The sequence below is a fragment of the Triticum dicoccoides genome, chromosome 3B, assembly GCF_002162155.2.
Source record: "Triticum dicoccoides isolate Atlit2015 ecotype Zavitan chromosome 3B, WEW_v2.0, whole genome shotgun sequence".
Classification (NCBI taxonomy): Eukaryota; Viridiplantae; Streptophyta; class Magnoliopsida; order Poales; family Poaceae; genus Triticum; species Triticum dicoccoides.
In genome coordinates, this window is record NC_041385.1 from 16,296,038 (window position 1) to 16,311,843 (window position 15,806).

Sequence of the window (15,806 nt, forward strand, 5' to 3'; positions counted from 1 at the left end):
AAAGCTATTGGAACTTGGTTTGTAATACTGCTTTGATCAGATTCCATGTCATTATTTTCCTCCAAGTATAATGCATATGATCCTTCGGTAATATGGGGACGTGATTAGATTGGATGCCCAATGATAGAAGCCGGATATAAGAAACGAATATCAAGGAAAATATTGTGTGTGTTTGGAATGGGGTGGAGGGAGGGGGATTGTGAACCGGGTGCGCCATTGACAAAGTTGATAAGTTTGAATTAGGTAGGCGGGAACATGAAGGCAGTGGATGAAAATATTATGCCCCGTTGCAACGCACGGGCATTTACCTAGTGCTGATAAAATTCATGTAAGTCAAAGAAGGCCCTCCAAATCCGACATTATTAATTCATGCTAGGCTAGCACTTGTATTAATTCGAGTTCTTTGTTTTTTCCTCAAAACTGAATCAATGAAGCACACGCATCTTCAACAACACAGGTCAAGCACGTAATTAGGATAGTTTGATGGCGTTTTACAAATCAAGCAAGTTCTAAGTTAGTACTGCTACACGCACGAAATTTATGAAACGGCCGGAGGGGCACGTGCGGAGTTAGTTAACCCATGAAACATCGTGTACCTATATATGATATATCCACCTACGGCGGCTCCGCGGTAGCCGTGTCCAAAGCAGCAGCACGTACGGTCAAATCGTACCGCTGGCCGGCTGGTTCATCTGGCTAGGAGAGGAGAGCCCTGTGGCCTATCCAATCCATGCGCGCGGGCGGTCCACCCTGACCCGGTGGAATACTAGCTAGGATCTCGCTCCATTCCATGCGTGCGTTCTTATCCAAAGCTTTGACTGTCAATACATACAGCACGGCCACCACGTGGAATCCATCCTAGGACCTCAGTGCCTCCTCAGTCCATCCCATGTGGACTGGTTATCCAAACCCGAGTATAAATACCCGTGCATACACACACCGCATTGCTCACTCATCTCCTCCATCTCCTTCGAGCCAGCTAGCTAGTCTGGTACGTAGAATACGTAGGGTGTATTCCTGAGAGGCTGAGAGGAGAGGAAATGGGGACGGCGGCGGCCGTGCTAGCGATCGTGTCGCTGCTGTGCTGGGCGGTGGTGCAGGCGTCGCACGTCGTCTACCCGGAGCTCCAGTCGCTGGAGGCCAAGGAGGTTGCCACGGAGCTGCGCACCGGCTACCATTTCCAACCCCCCAAGCACCGGATCAATGGTACGTACTTATCCCGCCCTTCCAAAATAGATGACCCAACTTTATACTAAGTTAGTATAAAGTTGTACTAACTTAATACAAAATTGGGTCATCTATTTTGAAACGGATTCCATCTATCTACCGCAGCATGCTTGTGGATCATCTTCTTCTTCAACCGTCGATTGCTCATTCCTCGTCTCATTTATTTGTCTGCATGGCATTGACCTACTTCCCATGACGACGCAACAACCAATCAGATCCCAATGGTACGTACGTGTAGTGCGGATATTTATTTGCACGGGATTGCTAAACCTTAATTGACTAAGACTTAACCAAGTCTCGGTCGATGTTATATTTGTGAGATCTACATGAAGATTCGTTCAAAATGTTTGCATGACACTGTACACCTAATATCTAAATGTACGTACATGTGGATGGATGCAGTCATGCAGGGCTAATGTACTACAAGGGCCTGTACCACCTCTTCTACCAGTACAACCCCAAAGGCGCCGTGTGGGGTAACATCATCTGGGCGCACTCATTTCTCAAAAAAAAAAAAAAACTGGGTGCACTCCGTCTGCACCGACCTCATCCGCTGGTGGCCCTGGAGCCCGCGATCTACCCCACCAGGCCCTACGATGTCAACGGCTGCTGGTCAGGCTCCGCCACCATGTTGCCAACATCTCGTACCCGGCCAACATCTCCGATCCCTTCCTCCGCGAGTGGGTCAAGCCCGAGTACAACCCCATCATCACCCCCGACCACGGCATCAACGCGAGTGCTTTCCGGGACCCAACCACTGCTTGGTACGGGCCCGACGGGCACGTACATTTTATTTTTGGCCACGCCACTAATAAATTCCCATCTTGGTTCTCCGAATAAATTTTCTTCACAAGTTAGCTCAGAGCTTGGGGGAGGGGGGCGGTGCCCCCCCCCCCCTCCTTTCGAAACTATATTGTGCTATGATTATATGTAAAGAAAATACATTGTACCTGGTATATGTGCAGACACTGGAGGTTGGTGGTGGGCAGCAAGGAAAACATGAGTTGAATTGTGGTGTTATACCGGAGCCGAGACTTCAAGAAGTGGGTCAAGGCGCACCACTCCTTGCACGCCGGGATGACCGGAATGTGGGAATGCCCTGACTTCTACCCCGTGGCGGTGGCCGGAGGCAACCATCACCACCCGAGTGGTGTGGACACCACGGAGTTGCACGACCGAGTTGTGGCCGAGGAGGTCAAGTACGTGCTCAAGGTGAGTCTAGAACTGACATGATACGATTACTACACCGTCGGCACCTATGACCACGACAAGGATAGGTACACCCCTGACCCTGTCTTCCAGGATAATGACTATGGCCTCCGCTATGACTATGGTGACTTCTACGCCTCCAAGTCCTTCGACCCGGCCAAGAACGCCGAGTGCTCTGGGGCTGGGCCAATGAGTCTGACACCGTTACCGACGACCGCCACAAGAGCTGGGCCGGCATCCAGGTCACTAGCTACGCTTGCACATGAACAAAATTATTTTTGCTAGTATATTTTCCACCGTACGTGCTTAGAGCCTGTGATCGAGATGTATCGTTGTTGCTAATTTTCTTAGGCGATACCAAGGAAGATCTTCTTGTCGCGAAGCGGGAGGCAGCTGATCCAGTGGAGGAGGTCAAGTCGCTGCGCTCATGGCATGTCAATGTGAGCAACAAGGCCGTCAAGGGAGGCGAGTACTTTGAGGTCACCGGCTTCAAATCCGTGCAATCGGATGTTGAGGCAGCGTTCACGATCAAGAACCTGGACAAGGCGGACAAGTTCGACCTGGCGTGGTGAACCGACGCACAAGTGCTATGCAATAAGTTCAACTCGCACGTCAAAGGTGGTGTTGGGCCATTCGGGCTCTGGCTGCTAGCCTCCGACGACATCAAGGAGAGGACAGCCGTCTTCTTCAGGGTGTTCAAGACCAACGATCCCAATTACGTCGTCCTCATGTGTAATGACCCAACAAGGTAACATATAAGATATAACTCACTCAAGTCACATTATTACATATAAGACCCAACAATGTTGAAATGTTGGACTATCCATGCATCCTGATCCAATAGTAATTCCAAATGATCGCTATCAAACAGGTCGTCGTACGAGTCACAGATCTACAGGCCGACCTTTGCGGGCTTTGTCAACATCGACATAGCTAAGACCAAGAAGATCGCACTCAGGACATTGGTACGTAACTAACCACAAGACAACCATCAAAGTATGCTGTAATTAATATCTATGTCACCGTTGAAAGAGGGGTCTAAGCCATGTCACGAACTTGACTTCAGATTGACCATTCTGTGGTGGAGAGCTTCGGGGCTGGCCGGAAGACGTGCATCCTGGCGAGGATTTACCCGAGGAAGGCCATCGGGGAAGACGCGCACCTCTTCGTCTTCAACAATGGCGAGTCGGACATCAAGGTCACCAACCTGGACGCGTGGCATATGAAGACCCCCACGATGAACAAGCTGCTGGAGCAGTAGCAGCAGCCTGGACGATCGAGGAGTAGAAGTAGCCTAGCCTAGCCGTAGCTAGCTAGCTTATTAGTTTCGCTGAGATGGATCAATTAGGAGAAGCTAAAGTTAAAAATGTAGTTGAAAACTTGCTGCCCACGGAAACATGGGAATGAATAAAAGTTTTAGTGGATGAGTCCATTTTCGCCCTGAAGAATTGCAGATCAGTTTATGTCCCTTTTTGTTCGACAAGCTGCTGCTGAACTTCCAGTTAAATATCTCCAAGAGATTTTTAACTTGTTTTGACATGCACATTTTCTAAGGTGTTATGTTGATGTACATGCAAAAGTCACACAACTAGTGTTATTTAATTGTCAGTTAAGAAAACTACTCCCTCCATCCCATAATATAAGAACGTTTTTAAGCTATGTTAGCTTAAAAAACTTTCTTATATTATAGGACAGAGGGAGTACATTTTTGTTCTTCTCGTCCTGGTTGCAAGCTGAGATGCAACTAAACCAGCAATAGGTTGAAATTTGTGAGAGCGACAGTAACGTAAAATTTCTGCGGAGTATGTGATTTGGTACATGGCGGCTGGAGCTATATGAAGGTTGAACATAATCAGTTATTAGCGCTACTTACTTGAAGCTCTGGCCTTGACCATAAGCCGTGATAATCTTGTACAAGCATAATAATATCCTCGGTTATGCAAAAAGTGCTCAAGCAGCGTGGATGCATACTAACATATTATTTGAGTTCAAGGGAGACAGGATCTAGGGTTTCCACCAAAGCATGTTCGGAAAAGAAGGGGAGGGCTGCAACATCAATGCAACAAGGGCAGGTGCCTGTAGGCGCCGCCATCGACTACTTCGGCCTCAGTCAGAGCACGGCTTTTGGCAGCAGTCTCCGTGAGCATCTTGCCACATCTCGCCCTTGATAAGTCTCCGACGTATCTATATTTTTTGTATGTTTCATGCCACTATCTTATTTTTTTATGCAAACTTTGATATTTGTTTGGACTAGCCTACTAATAATTGCAAGAGAAGCACAATTACTTGTTTTCCCTTATGTGTGTAGGAACTTCATGAAAAATCAATGAACTACGAAAAAACTTCAAGGTCCGGTAAAATTTGGAGTTGCTACATATCTGTCCATGCAAGTCTAATTCTTAAAGATCATCACTTGGATCCCTTAAGATTGAGTCAAATGAAGAAAATCAATACATGAAATTTATACTCCACATCATAGAAAAACTTTAGCACTCGGAATCTCCCAATTCTAAGTTTGTATACAGTGTGTGGGCCCAATCCAATATTTACAAAAACTGCTAATTCCAAACAAAGCGACAAGATTGACACTAAATCCTTCCAAACTTGATGGATTCGAACGTGGTTTGATCCTATGGGCAAGAAAGGCTTTGGAGGGGTCTAAACATGTCCAAGGGCCCTTGGATCAAAGCCTTATGGGTTGGATGGCCGAGATTGGAAGACTTGACCTATATATTGTTGGGAAACCCTAACTTTTCACCCGGGGGGCACTCTTTGGTGCCAAAATTGTAGCACCATAACCTCCATCTATAGAGTAGAAAATTCATCACCAACAAAGAGAAAGGGGGCCTTCCCTCTCCCTTTCAGCAGTTGTGGTAAGTCTGCCTAGGGACTCCACCATTTCCACCACCATCTTCCTTGGACCAAACGGTTCACCATTGTAAAAAATAACATGTAATCTGCTACTAAGACATGGTGTTTGATTAATGAATAATTTGCCTATGATTTGTTTCTTGTTTTCATGTCTGAGTAGTTTTCTTTTGTCCTATTATACCGGTGTTCTAGGATGCTTAGTATGCATTGTATGAATTGTTATTGTGTTGTACTAGGGTGTTAATATAGAGGTGCACACTATATTGAATCACCCTTTAGAGTAAGCAATGTGTTATGATAAGTTTAGTATGGTAGGCCGGAGTGAAAAAAGTCGTTTCTTGAGTTTAGGAATTATAACATAGGCGTTTCGAAAGGAACCCTAGAGGAAGTTATGGCCATGATTAACGTTTTACCTGAATAAATCTCAGTATTTGTGGATACTTGCTAGGAAAACAATTTTAAGTACATGTGAGGCCATTATTTTGCAGCATGTAAGTACATGCTTCTGCCGCATAACAATTCTAAGAAGTTTGTGTACTGGGTTTGCTATGTCACCGATTGCCTAGGGAAAATTCCACCGCTACCTTCACAACCATAAAAGTTTCTCTCTTTTATTTTTACAAACTACTCCCTCTGTAAAGAAATATAAGAGCAGTGAGATAAACGCAATTATATTTCTTTTCGAAGGGAGCAATATATAGTAGTACCTAACTATTAACTTTATCATTTTATCTTAGTTGTAGATAGATACTTTAAACATAGTAAACGTTTAGTGGGTTCTTTTCTCCTGGCCGCCAGCGGGGGCGATATAGGAGGTGGCAGGAGTGGGGATCAAGGCAATACTGAGTTTTTTTTTCAATCACAAAGTGAAAGGAGTTTTTTTTAGAAATGATAAATACTGAATGTTTGGGATTTGATCATGGAAGATCGAACCTTTTTTATGACAATTTTAGTTGACGCGAGGATGAAAACTTTAGGTGGAAAGCATGACAATTTTCTGGCCAAAAATGAACTTAAAGTAGATTGTCTATGTTTACCAACTAAACTTGTCATGGTAAACAAGTATAAATTGTCAAAATAACATTTTATCTAACATGGTCAAATCCGGACTTATGGATGTTTTTTTTGAGAGTATGCCAAAGGCGTACCATATTTTCATAGAAGGCAGAAGACAATTATAAGAAGTTACAACTCGTTGCGAACAACAAGTGTAGACAAACACCACACCCAAGCTAATCCGAAGAAAAGCCTCCGCACATATTACATACACAACACAAAGACACCTGCCCTAACCAGAGCAACATAGCCGCGTCGCGACCAACACCGATCATCTCAAAGAGCAACAACTTCAATGGACTACCCTAGTCGACGCACCAACCACCCTTGAATGCCGAAGAGGAGATGACGAGTAGTTGGCGGGACTCGGCTGGTCCCAAGAAAGCCACCGTCTTGAGCTCACTGGCAATGGCGCCCAGAACCTCCAGTCGGACCAATGACATGCACCGGAGGACCACATTACAGAATCACCAAGCCATGTCTCTACACCCGATGCCCCCAACGGAGAAACGACGCAACAACGCCGCCATCGCCGGTCCAAGACCTAGGCTTTTGCCCGGAAACGACAATCCAAACAAGAGGGGAAAGATGGCGACACACCGTAGCAACGCCTCCAAGGAGGTGAACGATACCCACATGCGTCGTCGTCGCAAGCACGGACCAAAGACGTGTAGGATTTTCATCCATAATGCCGCCCACCTCCCATCCCTCGCAACGAATTGGGCCACTCATCTGTAAAGGATCACACCGCCGCCGCCGCAGCACCTAGCCATCATGGATGTACCATCGCAGAACACCGACGCCCAGCACGGCCGAGGGCACTCAGACCATCACCCACCTCCCGCACGGCCGGGGAAAGCAACTCCAGACCACCTTCCCAACCCAAAACCAACACGGCCAGGGGCCGCCGGCGCCTCAAGCAATGGCTGAACGCGCCACTCCTGCCGGACAGCCACGCATAGAGAGCAACCCTCGACGCCTGGAACCCACAAATAGAGGAAAACCAACGCCGTCGGATGGAGCTCCCTGCCGAGAGCTGTTGTTCCGAGCTCAATCTCAAATCTCACACCACTCCATCTCCTCCTCCTTCCACTCGCCAGTAGCAGCCCCTACACCGGCTTCACCATGAGGCACAACGCACCCCGTCCACCGCAGCAGCTCCCGACCGCCGCTAGCGCAGCCCGCCTGGCCGAGATATGGTGCCTCCATGACCGGGTGCGCCGTCCCCTCCGAGATCCGCCGCCTCTATGACTGGGAGGGCCGTCGCGCACCAACACCTCCTCCACAAGCCCGCGGCCGTGCTCCGCCTCCACATGCGCACCTCGTCGCCTGCCACGCCACCCACCTCATCGCCAGAGAGACCACCGCGCCGCCTAGTTGACGCCACTCCCCCGCGCGTGGGAGGCCCGTCGGGGTGCGCCAGACTTCGCCCTCCGCCTTTGACGGCCAGGGGAGCTTGAGGAGGGGGCGCTCGCGGGCTAGGGTGCCTCCGGAGCGGCCCGCACGAGCGGCTCGAGTGCCTCAGTATCTCAATTCTGAAAGTGGGATAAGTTGAAAATCCAGTAGTCAGCTTATAGTAGTGTTGAACTTACGGATTACTACTAATATTGTGGAATGTGTTGAATTTCTTCTTTGTCATCTGCACTTGGTTCCATTTTTATTGATAGACCAACATGGTCTGGTTTTGACTTACAGATTCAATATAATTTTGTGGTACACAGAAGAATAACACATCAAGAAAACGCAAATACAGAACCATCCGCACAGTTTGATCCAATGAAGCTGAGGAAACTTGGGGCCAGCGTTTAAGAAGAATTGGCCCGTAACAGCTGGCAGTTCTTCTATCTACTATAAGGTTTGCAATTTTCGTACCCTTGTTATTTGTTTTACTTCTTTATGGATATTTACTTAGATGGTAACTTTGCTAAATAGTTTAAACAGCAATATTCCAGTATGGTACCATAACCCTGAATAAAAACATCCAGCTAGTAGAATTGAGCTATGAGATTGAAGTGCCGCTATTCAGTATTTGTTAACATAACAATTTCATTCAGATTTATGATCCTGCTTGGTATTGTAGCTTTATTTTTACATGACCAGACCACCTTCAGCCAAACAATGTTGTAGATTTTCAGTAGTAAAAATCAACGGTCTGTTCTGTGTCATCTTAAGAGAGTACTGAAGAGCTAGATTATTTCAGAGCTCAATTTTCTTTTTTGCATGGTTAAGATGAATTACACGAAGCGATGTTACATTAAAGTGTAACTGCAGTGCCTTTCTTATCTTCCAGCACTGTACAGTTGGTGCTGCTGCAATTGTACTAGTCAATGGGGTGAAAGGTAAGAACCTTGGCCTTCAAGTTATTGCAAGGATAAAATTTGAGCTGAAGGTAGTCTGGTCTTGCCTTACATGCCTTTCATTATTTATTGCTGGTGAAACAAATGTTGTTTGAAAATTTTCGACCCATTATTCTTGTTAATGATTACTTATACAAACATTATCCTTTCCTATGTCTCAAAACTGTGAACCTAGATAATATCATCCAATGATCTTTTTCTGTAGGATTCAATGTTATTTTTTTCTCTCTTCTTATTATTTTGCATTACAATGAGTTTTTTGCGTTAACATTCATTACAACTTCAAGCGCTTGTACTATTTACAACAGCTCCAGCTCTTGCTAAAGGTTATATCAAATTCAGGTCTCAAGATTCACAAATAGCCTCATTCTAGTGGATACGATCAAGAAAGCGACAGTTTGGTCACACTTGGATCGATCTGGTAAAGCCATTTTTGTTCGATTTTTAGGAATGTCGCTGTTACTTTTAACTCAACACATGGAGATGCTAATTGACCCGAGCTATGTGAAAAATTCCATAATTGAGGAAGAACTCTAATTCTTACTACTACTCGAGCTTCTCAACCTCTTGTGAAATCTATTCATTTAGCAATGTACAGAAGGAAATGATAACTTCATTTTCAATCAAGATATACTGAATGGATATGTAGGAATCAAAGCAACCGCTAGAGCTCTGGAATCAGAGTTCTTTGAATTTGCACATTAAAATATTTATGACAGGTTATATGAAAATAATCTTACTGCATTTGTCTTCGATAGTACATTCATTGTTTCTTTTACCACATGTACTAAAAAAGAGAGTTCATGGCCGGAGCTCCAAGTTAAAGAGCCAGTCATGTTATAATAGCTACATAAATGTTCAAATATCTCGATTCTTAAAAAGGGTAGGTGACTTTGGTTATTTTATTGTCCTTGCTACTTGTTTCTTTTCCCTTAGGGGTGAAATGTCTGATGGATGGATATAGCTTCAGCTTGTTTTTATTCCTGCACCATTCTTCATTAATCATTGCTCACGCAATTTTACTATTTCAGGCCACAAAATGACTGTAATAGATTTCATAGATCTGAGTGATCATGATATTATTGACTTGAGCAGCAGCGATGACGAGATTGTTCAGGAGGATCATATTGCAACTAAGCACCGGGCGGCGTCGCTTGATAGGCAGACTATGCATGTCATAGCTGGTGTAGGAATCCAAGATGTGCAGGCTGCGTTTGTTGCAACTAGTGAAGGAAGGCAAGATGTGCAAGCTCTGTTTGCTGCAGCTAGTGAAGGAAGACAAGAGGCTGCTGATTGCGGATATGCTTTGGAAGTCACCACATCGTCCTTGGTTACGGAAAAAGAACCTCTTGTTGCAGCTAGTGAAGGAAGCCAAGATGTGCAAGCTGTGCTTGTTGCAGCTCTTGAAGGAAGCCAAGATGTGCAGGCTGCGTTTGTTGTAGCTAGTGAAGGAAGCCAAGATGTGCAGGCTGTGCTTGTTGCAACTACTGAAGGAAGGCAAGAAGTTGCACACTCCGGAAATGCTTTGGAGGCTACAGCATCGTCTTTGGTTACTGAAAAAGCACCTCTTGATATGGCTGAATCACACAACTGTCCTCGCTCTCCCACATCAGCGACATTCCCCAGTATATTCCTCTATCCCTTTCTCAGTATAGTTGTGTGTTTATCTTGCAAACAGTCCATATCAAGCAAACATTGCAACAAATTATTATTATTTGAAGTTAACAGCACCCTTCCCAGAAAAAAATTTAACATTGACCTGCTGCAGGCCCGACTTCTACCGTTCTGAAGGCTCCGACCTCTGAAGGTGGCGATGCAAAGCTGGTAAGAGGGAAGGTGAAGCGTCCCAGGAAGAACTACCACACCGGTACTCCCAGGACAAGTCCTAGGTTTGAACGGGCCTCTGGACGAGCTGCCAGCAAAGGCACTGACCTCTGAAGGTGGCGACGCAGAGCTGGTGAGAGGGAAGCTCAAACATCCGAGGGAGAACTACCCTGCTGGCACTCCTAGGACAAGTCCAAGGTTTGAACCGAAGTGCGAATGTCATAACGGGTCTGTGGAAGAGCTGCCAGCCGAGGTTCTGACCTCTGAAGGTGGCAACGCAAAGCTATTGAGAGGGAAGGTCAAGCATCCTCGGATGAACTACCATACCAGCACTCCCAGGATAAGTCCTAGGTTTGTACCGAAGCTTGAATGTCATAATAGGCCTGTGGAAGAGCTGCCAGCCGAGGCTCTGACCTCTGAAGGTGGCAATGAAGAGCTGGTGAGAGGGAAGCTCAAACATCCTAGGAAGAACTACCATGCTGGCACTCCTAGGACAAGTCCTAGGTTTGAACAGAAGCTTGATTGTCGTAACGGGACTGTCGAAGAGCTGCCAGCCGAGGCACTAATTTCTGAAGGTGGCGATGCGGAGTTGGTGAGAGGGAAGGTGAAACGTCCTAAGAAGAACTACCATACCGGCACTCCTCGGACAAGTCCTAGGTTTGAACCGAAGCGTGAATGTCATAACGGGTCTGTGGAACAAATGCCAGCCGAGGTTCTGACCTCTGAAGGTGGTGATGCTGAGGTCGTGAGAGGGGAAAGAAACATTCTAGGAAGAACTGCCATACCGGCACTCCTCGGACAAGTCCTAGGTTTGAAACAAAGCGTGGATGTCGTAACGGGTCTGTGGAAGAGCTGCCAGCTGAGGCTCTGACCTCTAATGCAGAGCTGGTGAGGGGGAAGGTGAAACATGCTAGGAAGGATTACCATACTGGCACTCCTAGGACAAGTCCTAGGTTTCAACTAAAGCGTGAATGTCGCAAGGGGCCCATGGAAGAACTGGCAGCCGATCACATGAGGTTCCGCACACTAGAAGAATTAATTGCCTCTCCTGACAATGCAGAATCTGCGAAGACCCCCTCTACCGACTCTCTGAACTAAGGCAGTTGACTGAATATGATGCCCATGAAACTTTCAAACGGTTGTTGCTCTAGATTGTCTCATGCATGTTTATGGAACCACCATTGTTGCATTTGTAGTGTGGCTGGAGCTCACATTTTGCCCCATGTATCTCAGAATTAATATTCCCATTGCACCAAATCCATCTAAATTGCAACTTGTGGCTGGCTGTTGACTGCAATACTTTTGATGTTCATGTGCATTTCTGCGATATAATGTCTGACACACTGCTTCTACTTAAAACCTCAGAAAGACTTTGAACTTGTTTTGTTTGTCATGCACATTTTGATGTACTTGGAAAAGGTACATGTCTGCTGCTATTTGGGACTTGAGAAAACTTTCAGATTGAAATTTGTGAAAGGAACTACACTTAAATTTGTGAAAAAAAGTGTGTTTGGTACATGAAGCCCGAAGCTATATTTTAGTTCTGTTCACAGATGAATTTACAACTGTGAAGGCTGAACACCATCAGTACTTGAAGAATGTTGTTCCTTGGGAGTTGAGAAAACAACACCAGGCTGCAAGCTGAGATGTAAGTGCGCATTAATCATGTAACCAACCAGCAATAGGTTCAAAATTGTGAGCAACTGCAGTGTGAAATTTGTGAAAAACTCTGTTTTTTATCTGGAGGTTAGAACTATATTTAGTTGTGTTCACAGGGGAATTTACAACTGTGAATGTTGAACAACGTCAGTTAGTGCTACTTACTGGAAGTATTTTCTTTTTGGCGAGGGTACTTACTCGAAGTTCCGAGCCTGAGCATATACTCTTCTTCTGAGCAACCGTAAGTATAATAATATTGCGGAGACATATTGTCTGAAATCGTCTCATATTTTTCAAATACTAGTTCAGAAGACTAAAACTGTATAACTGATGATATTCAGGACAGAAGTGTTGTTGACATGGTTGGTTCAGAAACAAAGATATAACGCACCATGATTTATTTGAATCGTGAACGCTAACTTTTGGAGCATGCGATTTCTGTCTTGAAAGTGCTTTTAGAACTACAAAGCCCAGGTTGCTCAGAAGGAAAAAAAATACAAGCACACACAAGACTAAGACTTGATGCTAACTATGAAGAGAAAATTGTAGACATGCCTGCTGATGTAACGAAAACGGAAAGAGAGCAGGCAATAGTTAGTGAGCGTGAAGAACTTCACTTTCTTTAACTTTTCTTGTTAAGTGAACAACCAAGAGATATTTGGAAAAAAAAGGGGAAATGTTTTGCGCTGTTAGAAAAGATGTTAAATGCAGGATTCTTTTCCTACAAATTTGACACGGCTAATATCCTACAAATTTGGGTTAAGCCGTTAAAATCCATTTGTCATAAAAGAATCATTATTACTTTAGAGGAAAGGCCATGAGTGGACATTTTCTTTTAAGTTTCAATTCTTTTCTTCTTATTATTGAGATACATATTTCAATTTCTAGAACAGTTGAAAGGGGTAAAAAATAACACCAGCTAGATGCATAGAAGTAGTAGTTGAAAGAGGCTGATGCTAAGGGCATCTCCAAGGCGGACCCGTAAACCCCCCGCAACCGTCTGGATCGCGAAAGTCATCCAACGCGGTCCTGAATCGGTCCGCGGGGCGGTACGGACGCGATTTCTCCCGCAAAATGGAGATAAAAGTGGGGGAGGTTTGCAGGAGTTCGGACACGCGAAACTTACGAATCCTACACCCCAGGCCCACCCAAAAACCCTTCCCGGGCCCCGCGACTCAATCCTCCCAATTTTCTCTCCTTCCTTCTTTCTCTCTTGCCGTCGTCGTCACTCCAGCACCGTGGCCACCACGCCACATCCCTGCTGGAAATCTGCGTCTCCGTCACCTCCGACGATCAAGTAGGGCTCCCTGGAGCTTCTCCTCCATCTCCGTTCAACCCCCTGTCGTCTGACCGCCCCACCAGGTACCATCCTCTACCATGCCCGACAACTGTTCAATGAATGCCGGAGCTAAAAACAGTTTTCCTTCTTCTTTCTAGCAATGGATTCTGATTTGGAGTACATATACGAGCAGTAGGTTGAGTTGTCCGACGGCTCGTCGGACGAGGAGTACTCCGATGAGACGGCGATGATGCAGGCAGTCCTTAAAGACGTGGAGCGTGCGGAGGAGCATGTATTCAATTCCAAGGGCCTGATCAAAGGTCATCGAGTGCTCAACCGCAACAAGGCGCATGGCCATTTGACACTGATGGACGACTACTTTGCCCCCGATGCACTCTTCCCTGACCATTTTTGTCGGCGTTTTCGGTTGCGCAAGACTGTCTTCGATCGTTTGTACCATGGCGTCAGGCCTTACGATGACTACTTCTTCCTGAAGAAGGACGTCGTGGGAACGATTGGCTTCTCTGGTTACCAGAAGTGCACAGCAGCACTCCGAATGTTTGCATATGGCATGGCCGCTGATTTGTAGGACGAGTACCTACGGATGTCTGAGAGCACATGCGGAGATGCCATGGTCAGGTTTTGCAACTGTCGTGGTCGTGGTGTTCGGACCTCTATACCTGAGAGAACGAACCGTGGCAGACACTGAGAGGCTCCTGGCAATCTTAGAAGCAAGAGGGTGCCCAGGTTTTTGGGCTCTCTTGACTGCATGCATTGGAAATGGAAGAACCGCCTGAAGGCCTTACAAGGGCAATATCAGGGTCATGTTAAGAAGCCCATCATCATTCTTGAAGCAATTGCATGCCATGATCTTTGGATTTGGCATGCTTTCTTTGGCATGCCCGGTTCTCACAATGACATTAATGTGCTGCAAAAATCGTCGTCGTTTGCGAGGCTGACTGAAGGAAAGTTCCTCCTTGCCACTATACTGTCAATAGACATGAGTACAACATCGGCTACTATCTGGTTGACGGTATATATCCTCCATGGGCTACCTTTGTCAGCACCATCTCAAACTCGGCTAGCCAGAAAAGGGCTCACTTTGCCCATAGACAAGAAAGCAGCTAGAAAGGATGTCGAGAGGGCATTTGGAGTTCTTCAGGCCCGTTTTGCAGTTGTTCGTGGACCTGCAAAACAATGGGATCCGAAGACCTTGTGGGAGGTGATGACATGTTGTGTGATCATGCACAATATGATCGTTGAGGATAAGGGTGACGATGTTGCCGATGTCTGGATTTTTGAACATGGGTGATCCTATCCAATTTCGGGACCAGAATCCGGCTACATTTGAGGAGTTTATTCAAATGCATCAACAAATTCGGCATCGACCAACTCATGAGCAGCTCAAGGAAGATACAAAATTTTAACTAGTGCTGCATGCGGTTATTTGAACTTCTGTACCCTTTGCATGCGGCTACTGATCGTGCGGACTTGGGGAAAAATCCGGAAGACCAGATGTATGCGGTTACAATTGGATGCGGCCTTCCGGATTTTTTTCGGGTCCACGGACGGGCTGCGGGGCGTTTTTTGCGGGTTGCCGTTCAAGATGCCCTAACGGAGTAGAATAGAAGCATAATAGATACTACTTTTCCACTTGAGCAACACAAACGCCATCTTATTTGAAAGGACCTGAGGAGGGTGGGGGAGTAGTAGTAGTAAGATGGATGCATTTAGACTATATTGTGTACTACTACAAACAAACAATCTGGCTCATACCCCAAAAAATTAAGGAGATACAATCACAAATCAGTCGGTTTCCCTTGTCTCACACGCCACACAGGCAGCACTCCACTCCACTCGACAGGCAGCACTCCACACGCCACACTGCCTCAGCTTGCTTGTGATGGATGGTGCAGAGTCGACAGGAGTAGAGGATGGGAGCTGACCGGGCGTCAGCGAGAACCACCTTTCCAACTGGGTTGATTGGTTGAGTAGCCACCCACATAACCTGCAAAGCATTCTACTAGAGTAGCTCCTTTTTTTTTTTGAAACTTGACCCTCCAAAGCAATGAGTGCACGGCTGTGAACTGCTCGTGCTTGTCTCGTTGCCATGGCGGTGTTAGGCCAACTCCAAAGCATAGCCTCAAATAGACGTCCATTTTATTCGGATTTCGTCCGTTTAGTGCGATAAAATGGAGGCCCGTGTTCGGTTTGGCCTGTCTGCCGGCCGGTGCGTTCAACGCGCGGCACATCACTTTTTTTCCGGCCCCAGATAAAAAAAAGAGATCGGCCACACATTTAAAAACATAGACATAAACTTAATT

At 46.0% G+C, this 15,806-nt stretch overlaps 1 pseudogene; it reads left to right on the plus strand.

Annotated features, from left to right (window-relative positions):
- The first annotated feature begins 1,040 nt into the window (after positions 1–1,040).
- On the plus strand, positions 1,041–11,810 carry LOC119279097 (annotated as a pseudogene).
- Positions 11,811–15,806: the final 3,996 nt, after the last annotated feature.